This window comes from Phyllostomus hastatus, unplaced genomic scaffold (assembly GCF_019186645.2).
Source record: "Phyllostomus hastatus isolate PE091 unplaced genomic scaffold, TTU_PhHast_1.1 phas_scaffold_345, whole genome shotgun sequence".
NCBI classification, from domain to species: domain Eukaryota; kingdom Metazoa; phylum Chordata; class Mammalia; order Chiroptera; family Phyllostomidae; genus Phyllostomus; species Phyllostomus hastatus.
Window position 1 is genome coordinate 6133689 of NW_025334024.1, and position 10882 is coordinate 6144570.

Sequence of the window (10882 nt, forward strand, 5' to 3'; positions counted from 1 at the left end):
ATAAACAAATAAGTTTGGCTGTGTTTTAATAAAACTTTATTTACAAAAACAAGCTGCAGGCTGGATTTAGCCAACCCATGGCTTAGATGGTTGGATGACTATACCCCTAAATTTGCCATGGACTGAACTGACAAACAGTCTCTATTGCAATGATATCAGAATAGGTTGACTACATTTATGAGTGATACAAACATAGGAAAAATATCCAACATGATGGATGACAAACTCAAGATTTAAAATTAGGCTGAGAAGCTAAAATGATAAGTCCAAATTAATGTAATATAAGTTAATGCCTGGAAGTGTACTGCTCTTTGATTAACAATGACACTAGCTATATTCTACCAACACAACAAAGAGAAAACTGTGTTTGGCAGTCATCACTCAGAAATAATCTGGGGTTGGCCATATGTTTTACTTAATCATTCATTCATTCATTCATTCATTCATTCACTTGTTTTCAGCAACCAGCTCCCATTGTTTACTAAGACCCCTTCATAGTGCTGAAGTGGTTTTAATGATAGATAAAATAGTCTCTATCCTTAAAGATACACAATATAATCTATTGAACAAGAAATATACCCTTTTATTTATTTACTCATGCATTCACTCATGTATGTATTCCTTTGCTTTTTCAACAACTAAATATTGCAGCCAGCAATATAGTGGGGCCAGATCAGAGTACGGGGATGACAAAGGCAAATGAGATTTAGTTTTTGCCTTTGAGGAACTCTGAATAATCTTGGAGACATATTATGTAAACAGATCAATTACAATACAGCATAGTATATGCTGTTTCAGAAATATGAATCAAATACTCTGTAGGCAGAAGGAATGAAATAATTAATTCACCCTAGAGGATTCCATGAAACTAACATTTGAGCTGCTTCTAGAAAGTGGATTAGGAGATTTACCATCAGATGTTGTTATATCCTTTAATGTCTGAGGGACTTTTGTGCCCGGTTACAAACAGCCACAAATACACGTGCTTTGCTCAATGCTCCATTTGCTAACATCTATTAGATCATAAAGCAAAATTTTCAAAACAACTTGTTTGATAATGTAAATGTTGCTTACAAATTTGACTAACCTTCTTTCAAGAAATTAAACTCTAATTACAAGTGTAGTCTCCTAGTTTTCTGCAGAAACATTCCCTGATCAATCTTTGAGTATGAATAATATATTTGGGAGCCATAGGGACATTGGTGAGGGTGGGGATTGAGAATCAGTCCAGGTAAGGAGAGTCAGCCCAGACAGGTATGTTACTAACCAGCTACCACAGTTAGTGACTGAAACTTAATCTTGCAAAAAGCTCTAGGAAGTGACATAAAGCCAAGGGGCAAGAGAAATGAGGCATCTATACTCCCTTACCTGTCAATCATTAGACAGGGACTGTTTCAGGGTGGTGATGGAGGTAGTTAATCCAAGGCACTTCCAGTGTGCCCTGGAGGTCTATGCTGTGCACATATGCAGTTGGGTTCTGGAGTCTGTGGACAGCCCACTGGCAAAGGTGCAGTGCAGGCTGTCTGGTGTTGGGCTGCAGTTCATGGAAAGGAGGCTTTGAGGACACATGGGTAAAATACTAGCAGCAGCTACTGTATACACTATGTATGGGTCTTGAAAATTTCAGACAATCCAAGAGCAGACAAAACACACATATAATACTTACACATGTACTAAAACTTACTCTAAAACAGCAACACCAAGCATTCTATTCATTGTTTCATTATATTTGTCTTTGTACTTCTAACTTTTTAGGGTTATTGCTAGGCAGCTTTGTTTCTTCTGGGGCTTTCACTGTAATATTCTGACAGCTTTCCTGACTGCAGTTGTTACACTATACTCAAAGTAAAAGGATAACCTCTCAGACCAGCTGAAGTTAAAGATCCTAAGATAATGAGCCTAATCATAAGGCTGAGTAAAGCCCATTCAATACATCCCAAAGATAGGGCTTACTAGATCTACTCTTTTGCACAGGTTTTACTTTTAGCAACTTGGGGAACTTCCTGAAAACTGTATACTTTGAACATCTTCTTTGGCCAACATTACACCTCTTTGCTTCATATGCTGTCATTTAATTTACTGATCTTGTCTGTCAGAATTATTAAAAATGTACAAACTTCTGTTTCTATCTTATTATAATCTCTAGATTTCTTGAGGTTTTATCTCCTAGGAGACAAGCAACTGAGTCTATGTACTGAGCATGCCTCTTGAGGACTTCTGGCTAATCAATCACGTTAGAACACTGGGTTGAGCCCCACCCTTCTAGCTGGCCATTATACATGACCATCAGTGCTGATCTGTCCTGCCTAAACTGAACAAAATCTACTTTGATATTTTTGGAATTACTTGACTTATGAACACTTGTCTCTTTTATTCTTTCTTAATTACTTTGAAAGAAAAAACTACATATTTTCACTTAATATACAAACACTTGATTGAAGAATATCAGAATAGTTGTGTATGTGGGCACACAGACTCTGGAATCAAATGGCCTGGATTTAAATTCAGGGTCCCCCACACACCAGCTGTGTGACCTTGGAAGGCTGCTTAAACTTTCTGTGTCTCCACTGTCTCATTTGTAAAGTGAGACTAACAGAACCTACTTGGTTGTTGTGAGTATAACATGAGTTATTAGACATATGGCACTTAGCACAGTGCCTGGCATGTAGTAAGCCCTAGGTAAGCATTCGCTTTATTACTCTTATTATAAAGATTATAAGACACCAACTCTCCCCTATTTATTAAAATCAACCCAAGCATTGGACATATCTTATTTACCTTTTATATAAAAATTACCCTATATAGTTTATATTAACATTATTGAGTAGCATTATTAACTCACAGCTTTTCACAAACATAAATTTTTCTAATTAACCATAATTACTTCTACTATTTTTTCTATCACCGATATTCAAATTGCTACCACTTGTCTAATGGGAGTTCCTTAAGCTGGTTTCTTTGTCCATTCAGTGCACCCTGGTGATTTTGAAGCATTCTTGCTATCTGGCAACAGGAGGACATTCCAAATCCTCATCCCCCTTTCATCCCAAAGTCATGGAATCAGCAAGCTGGTGTTTTTTAGTACAATCAATAGCTGAAATGTAGGCACTGGGGTTGGCGCTGGGCAAAGGCATGTCAGTTGCTGCCATTGCTGTGCAAGAACAGAACTATGTTATTTTAAAATCACAGGTTCACACTTACACCCCTCAACATAAGAAATGCATTTGTGATATACCACTTTTCAGCCAGGGCTGGGTTTTTGAATACTGAGATTTTATCTCATCTTGACAGCAGAAAAAAGGATGGAAATGGGAGGATATGGAAGGCAAGGAGAACACCATGAGGAAAGGCAGAGTAGGAAAGAGCATGCCGTAACCTATACCATAGTAAGGTGGTAGGGGTGAGACTGAGGGGAATCTACTATTGTGAGATCCCTGGACTCTGGAGTTGCTTCCTTTTACCTCCCTGACCAAGGTGAATCCCATCCCACTACACTTTTCTACTACAATGTAGCTCTCCCTATACTACATATCACAGTTGCAATTTTACATTTTTGTGTGGCTCCAATATGCCTTCCACTAACTAAAGCTCCAGAAGGAAAGGATGTATTAGGGAGAATAACGAATTCAAAAATGAAGATGGACTAATCCACTATAAGGTATTTTTTCCCTCATTCAGCTAAAATGTCATTGGGTATTTGGGAGGCAGCCTTGCACAAGTGACTTAGGAACCTGGGCTGTTTCCATTTCATGGTTCTGCCAACCCCTGGGGCTTGAGCACCCTTCCTTGATCTGTTGCATTTAAGTAGCAGCTGAAAGGGGAGAGAGAATGGAAGATCACAGATGGAAAGTTTTAATGGGCTAGCCCTGGTGGTAGTGTTCATCATGTCAACTCATCCTGATATGAGTGGAACCTTACAGTATTTCATGGTTTTGTGACTGCCTTATGTCACTTAGCATGATGTCCTTGTGACAGGATGTCCTTTCTTTTTAAGGCTGAATAATATTTTACAGCATGTATATACTGCATTTTCTTCATTCATTCATTCATGATGGACATTTGGATTGTTCTCACATTTTGGAAAGTACTTAACACTACTGAACTATATACTTAAAAATGGTTACCTTGGTCTTAAAAAATAAAAAGGTGATGTGTCTGGGCAACCTTTTACAGTCCACCCCATAGTGATAAAATCTGAAAAGAAATGCTCCTTCCATATGAGCAATAGTAGTTTTAAAAAGCTGTTTCCCAGGTGCCCAAGGTCCTTATATGTCTATATGTCTGATGGCTTCCTTTGGCCAAGAGGTCTTCAACACAGGCTATCATGCACTCTGGGTCCAAAATGTAAGTGCCCCAAAATTCTGTCATTCCAACTCTCCCAGAATTTCCAAGAACTCCATTTCCAAATCTCCATTCTCTTCATCTGGGACATTTCCCACTTGTGAATATGAAATTCTGTCATTGAGATCAAACAAATCTAGGTTTGCAGACTGACTTCTGCACTCACAATCTGTGTGTTTCAGGAATTAATTTGTTTGAGCCTCAGTTTCCTAGGCAGTGAAATAAGGCTAATATAAATTTGCTCTTGAATATTTTCTCCAGATAAACTCTCTGTGCAAAAGCACTCTTCTCTCTGCTTGGTGGACTAACCAGTAGTTCTCAAAAGAGATAACTTTGCCCCCACAAGAGACATTTGGAAATCTGGAGACTTCATGGGTATCACAGCTGAGGAAGTTGCTATTGGCATCTAGTGAGTAAAGGCCATGGATGCTATTAAACGTCCTATAGTACACAGGTATATTCCTCACAACAAAAAATGATACAACTCCAAGTATCAATAGTGCAGAGGTTGAGAATTCCTGGACTATACTAACAGGTTTTCTGACCCTCTGGCTTGTGGTTGGTGTCAGCCAATGTGGAGCCCTAGCAGGAACCAGAAGAGGGAGGAGTGGGAGGTTAGGCTGTTCATTCCCTTTGTTCCCACTGTAAGGGGATACCTTAGGCTGGCTGTGTCCCTCCCCTCTAGGCCCCTGCTCTATGCAAGGTAGGCTTTTCTCCTGGGATCAGGCAGCTACTCCCAGTGCTCATCTCTTTGGCCTGCAGGAGGTATCAGCTCTGCTTATACTGGCCCCAGAGTACCACACTTCCTTGAGGTTCCTCTGTACCTTACTACACCCTTGTAAATAGTCAGTCCCCTTTCAAATAAACCCTCTTCAAATTATCCTAACTTGATGATCTGTTTTCTTTTTGGATTCTGAGTGATATCAGTAACAACTTCAGATTATTTAAAGGTTTCAGTAAGATAATAGAGATATTTGGCACAGCGTAAGGCATCTTGTGAATGTTCAGTAAATCATAACTTTCTCATATTCCACTTTGGGCATTGCTATTCCTCTGGGTACTATGAATAGATGATTCTTCTTTCACATGAGCCACCTGAAAATTTTCTCCCTTTTTAATCTGCAGCATGCTTAAGAGCAGGTCAATTGTTTTACAGCTATGTTCCAGTGTCTAGAGGTAGCCACTCTGCTGCAGAACTCAAATATGGCATTAAAATATGTTTTGAGTTAGAAAACCTTTGCAGAAATTCCAGGTCTGTCTCTGCTCTCAGAATGGAAGACTTATTTGTGTCCCTGTCACATAAATTTGAAAGCAGTGTCCATGCTGGCCTTTTTCTCTCCAGGTTTTCTGACTCAGTAGTAAAAATGAATGAGCCCAATTTTTATTCTGGGTGACAGGAGGAGAAAGGTTGGACTGCAGCCTCTGCAGATACAGTTGGACGAGATTCAGACAAGGCAAGGGAAATTGCCATGCCCCTGCCCAGGACAGCAGAAGGCCTTGGGCAGCATCACTGTGGGCAAAACATAAGACCAGAGTCCAGCCATGTGCTTGAGGATCTGTAGGAACCACTGGGGCAATTCATTCATTCCTACCAATACACAGGGTCTGGCACAAATAATATCCCTTTTTTATTACAAAATCTTTTATTATAAAAATCATAAGCATGTAATTGTATAACATAACAATATCACACTCAAGAACACAATATGATATTTTAGGTGAAATGTTCAAATTAAAACTATAAATTATTGCACCCATATTATTTACCCTACCAACCACACTCAAGCAGGCCTTATTTCTGCTGGACCCTATATATTGATATTTGAGAGTAATCCTGACTTTTTCACTGTCTATTCTATTCTATCACCTCCAGTACATAGAACAATAATAATTATAGGTAATATTCACCTTTCATCTACTGTCTAACCCAGGTATTTCTTTTTTTTAATATTATCCGTTTTATTTTTACTTTTTAAAATTTTAATCATTGTTCAAGTACAGTTTTCTTCCTTTTATTCCCATTCCAGCCCACCCACCCATCCCTCCCCACCTCCCTCCCATTTCCACCCACCCTAGTTTTTGTCCATGTGTCCTCAATATTTATTCCTGTAAACCCTTCCCATTCTCCCCTGAAATTTCCTCTTCTCTCCCCTCTGGTCACCGTCAGCCTGTCCTCCATTTCAGTGTCTTTGGTTATATTTTGCTTGTTTCATTGTTTTGTTGTTTAGGTTCCTGTTAAAGGTGAGATCATATGGTATTTGTCTTTCACTGCCTGGCTCATTTTGCTTAGCATAATGCTTTACAGTGCCATCCACGCTGTTGCAAAGGGTAGGAGCTCCTTCTTTCTTTCTGCTGCATAGAATTCCATTGTGTAAATGTACCATAGTTTTTTGATCCATTCATTTACTGATGGGCATCTTGGTTGCTTCCAGCACTTGGCTACTGTAAATTGTGCTGCTATAAACATTGCAGTGTGAAGGTTCTTTTGGACTGGTGTTTCAGTGTTCTTAGGATATAATCCTAGCAGTGAAATTGCTGGGTCAAAAGGCAGATCCATTTTTAGTTTTCTGAGGAAGTTCCATACTGCTTTCCATAGTGGTTGTACCAGTCTGCAGTCCCACCAACAGTGCACTAGGGTCCCCTTTTCTCCACAACCCCTCCAACACTTGTTTGTTGCTTTGTTTATGATGGCCATTCTGACTGGTGGGAAGTGGTATCTCACTGTGGTTTTAATTTGCATCTCTCTGATAGCTAGTGATATTGAACATCTTTTCATGTGTCTTTGGATCCTCTGTATGTCCTCCTTAGAGAAGTATCTGTTCAAGTCCTTTGCCCATTTCTTAATTGGGTTGCTTGTCTTCTTAGAGTGTAGTCTCGTGTAAGTCCTTTGTATATTTTGGAGATTAACCCCTTGTCTGAGGTGTCATTGGCAAATATGTTTTCCCATACAGTTGGTTCTCTTTTTATTTTAATACTATTTTCTTTAGCCATGCAGAAGCTTTTTATTTTAATGAGGTCCCATTTGTTTATTCTTTCCTTTATGTCCCTTGCTCTAGGGGACATGTCAGTAAAAATGTTTTTGTGTGAAATATCTGAGATTTTTCTACCTATGTTCTCCTCTAGGACTTTAATTATGTCACGGTTTATATTTAAGTCTTTTATCCATATTGAATTTATTTTTGTGTAAGGTGTAAGTTGGTGCTTGAGTTTCATTTTTTTTTTTTTGCATGTAGCTGTCCAGTTCTCCCAACACCATTTGTTGAAGAGGCTATTTTTCCTCCATTTTATCTTGTTGTCCCCTTTGTCAATTATTAATTGACCATAGAGGCTTGGATTTATTTCTGGGCTCTCTGTTCTGTTCCATTGGTCCATGTGCTTGTTTTTATGCCAGTACCAGGCTGTTTTGATTACAGTGGCCTTGTAATATAGTTTAGTATCAGGTATTGTGATCCCTCCTACTTTACTCTTCTTTCTCAAAATTGCAGCAGCTATTTGGGGTCGTTTATGGTTCCATATAGATTTTTGAAGTGTTTATTCTGTGTCTGTGAAATATGCCATTGATACTTTAATAGGTATTGCATTGAATGTGTAAATTGCTTTGGGTAGTATGGACAAACTCAGGTATTTCAAAAGCTCCATGAAGTGGTTGTTCCTACTGGCAGATTTTAAGGATGAGGAAATTGAGACTTGGAGAAAGACTTTAGCCCAAGGTGTAGGGTGGTGAACTAGGATTCACATGGAAACAGATGGACTTTAGAGTCTGACATGCCAGCCTAAGCATAGGAATGTTACTTTGCTTTGTTGACCCTTTGTCCTCTATAATACCAGGGTAATGGTGTCCACCTCACTGCCTGATCCATGGCCAATGCTAAGGACTAGCAGCTAACACTATTCAAGAGTAAGAAATGTTGAGTCTCGCATGCCTGAGTTTCTATCCTGTTCTGCCTACAAACAGATATGTCCTTCAAACAAATCATTTAACCTGCCTGGGCTCAAGTTTCTCATATGCAAAAAGGAGGATAACAATGCCTGCCTCACAGGATCGTGGTGAGGACTCAATAACACATGCAGAGGTCTCCAAAGGGGAGTGTGTGCACTCCAAGGTGGAGTGCAGGAAGAAAGTATCAGAATTTTAATTTCTCACCTGTTTAATTCACCTCAAAATAATAAAAGGAAATAAGCTTCACTCATATTTAAGTATATATAGATGCTTGACACCATTTCAGATTGACATGTCAGCTCATTTCTTTCTTCTGCAGTGCAGAGTAACTGGTAACACGTCCCCCTGCCCATTTCATTCACTACTGATCGGCAAATCACCTGTGTCACAGTGTATGTGTGCCCGAGTAAATGGTTTAAGTATTATAATAACCAGTTCTTAAGCTGACACACTTACAAAATAAACATGTGAAATAAAAAACAATCCTGCTAGGAATCTATTTTTTAAAATTCTGAAAACATAAGTATAAGTGCACAACCAGAAAATGGCGGAGCTCACTTTTCTTCCACTTCTTTTAGGGTTTTTCCTGGGTCACCCCACAAGGTAAAGAAAATAATAATATAATCTGAGCTGACAAAACGCTGCCCCAACCCATCCAAGGAAATTATCATAAAATGGTTTCAAATGTGGATTACAACCACTATCATGAATGATAGATTTCCCTCTGTGTGTAACTTGTGCCTGGAGACAGTAGCTAAAGAGAATACAAAGCCACCACAATTAGAAAGACATTAAATATTATTTATTCCAAGTTAAGTTCATCCTTTTATAATTTCTTGTTTTGTGTATGTTTTATAAGGTACTCAAAGCAACATTTGACAATATGTAAGTAAATAATCAAAAGTAATCATTTGGTAATAATGCTTAAAATAATTTTATTGGTGAAGCATACAATTTAAAAATTATGGAGACCCCTGAGCTAACATATATAGTAAAGTATCTGACTTAAAACTGCCATGCACAGTAGACACTCAATAAAAAGAAACTGTAATTGCTACCAATTTCCCATTTATTGAGCACTTACTACATGAAATTATTTTTTCATAGGTCTTAAAACAATTTTCAAATGCCCCAGACCTAAGCAGAATAGTTGTATGAACTCATGGACCCTTGCCCAGCTTTAACAATTATTATTGTGCCAACCTGTTTTTTCTCTTTCCCTACTTTTCTGGACTCTATTAAAGCAAATGTCTGTCATTTAAATTGCAAATAGTTCTTTCAAACCTTTGATAAGGACTTTTTGTTTAACCACCTTGCCATTATCACACCCAAAACAATTTTATCAGTAATTCCTTTAATATCATCTACATTATTATTATTATCATCATTATCACTTTGAAAATGCAAATAGGATTGGACCCCTCCAGCATCACTCCCCCTCTCTTATGATCATGTCTAAACTCCTCATGGGGACTAAAATGCACAGCAAGACCTTGCCCTGCTGCCCTCTCCTCCTTGCCCACCCACCATACTCTCAGCACAGACACACCTCTTCCAGTTCCTTAAACAGCCTCCTGGGTCCCTCCCTGCTCAAACCTTGCACCTGCTGTTCCCTCTGCCGGAATCACTCCTCCCCCTTCTCTCCAGACTGACTTTTTCTCAATCTTTGGATCTCAGTTCTAAGGTTACCTTTGCCCTACAGTTGGACCCCAGTTTCAGCTTTGCTCTCCCACTGAATAATGTTCATGTTTCATCACAGTTAGGTTTGTTCCTTGCTTATTGTCAGTCTCCTTCATTTGACTGGAAGGAGCTTGGTATGTATTAGTCACCAGCTTCTTTCTGGAGTTGAGGTAAGTGCAGAGCAAAAAGTAGCAGACAACACATATCATGGAAAGACTGAAAAAGGAACAATGAAGTACTATCTCACTCCTGCCTTCTTTTCCATTCTTGTCTTCTCTTTCAGCATTTCTCTTTTCTGCTCCTTCAACTTGCAGGTCTTCCTCTTCCCTCTCAAGCCAACCACCCATCTGTTCACACCACATGCTACCTAGCCTTCAGGTTCCTCTGGGAAGCCCAGGCTGCTTCTGTGCTTGCTCTCTGTGATCACCTCCATCACCAAGTTCATTGTATCATCCATTCTCTCTCACCCTCTCCACACTCTGTGCTCCTCAAGAACTGTGATGGTTAAATTTGTGTGTCAACTTGACTGGACTAAGAGATGCTGGTAAAACATTATTTCTGGATACGTCTATAGCAGTGTTTCCAGAAGAGATTAGCATTTGAATCTGTAGACTGAGTGGAGAAAATTTGCCCTCACCAATGCAAGAGGGCATCATGTAATCTACTGAGGACCTAAATAGAACAAAAAGTCAGAGGAAGGGCGAGTTAACTCTCTCTTCTTGGGCCAGGACATCCATCTTCTCCTGCCTTTGGACATCAGCTCTCCTGGTTCTCAGGCTGTTGAGTTTGGACTGGAACTACACCACCATCTTTCCTGGGCCTCTGATTTGCAGATGGCACATAATGGGACTTCTCAGCCTCCATAACTGTGTGAGCCAATTCCTCACGGTAAATCTCATTGTGTATATCCATAAATATCCT

General features: G+C 39.2%; 1 long non-coding RNA gene across 1 annotated transcript in view; it reads left to right on the forward strand.

Annotated features, from left to right (window-relative positions):
• The window catches only part of LOC123806182, a 28663-nt gene extending 18215 nt beyond the window's left edge, over nt 1-10448 (forward strand). The window contains exon 5 of the long non-coding RNA XR_006783437.1: nt 10276-10448. This is a non-coding gene — a long non-coding RNA (uncharacterized LOC123806182). The remainder of the gene's footprint in view (nt 1-10275) is intronic.
• The last annotated feature ends 434 nt before the right edge of the window (nt 10449-10882 follow it).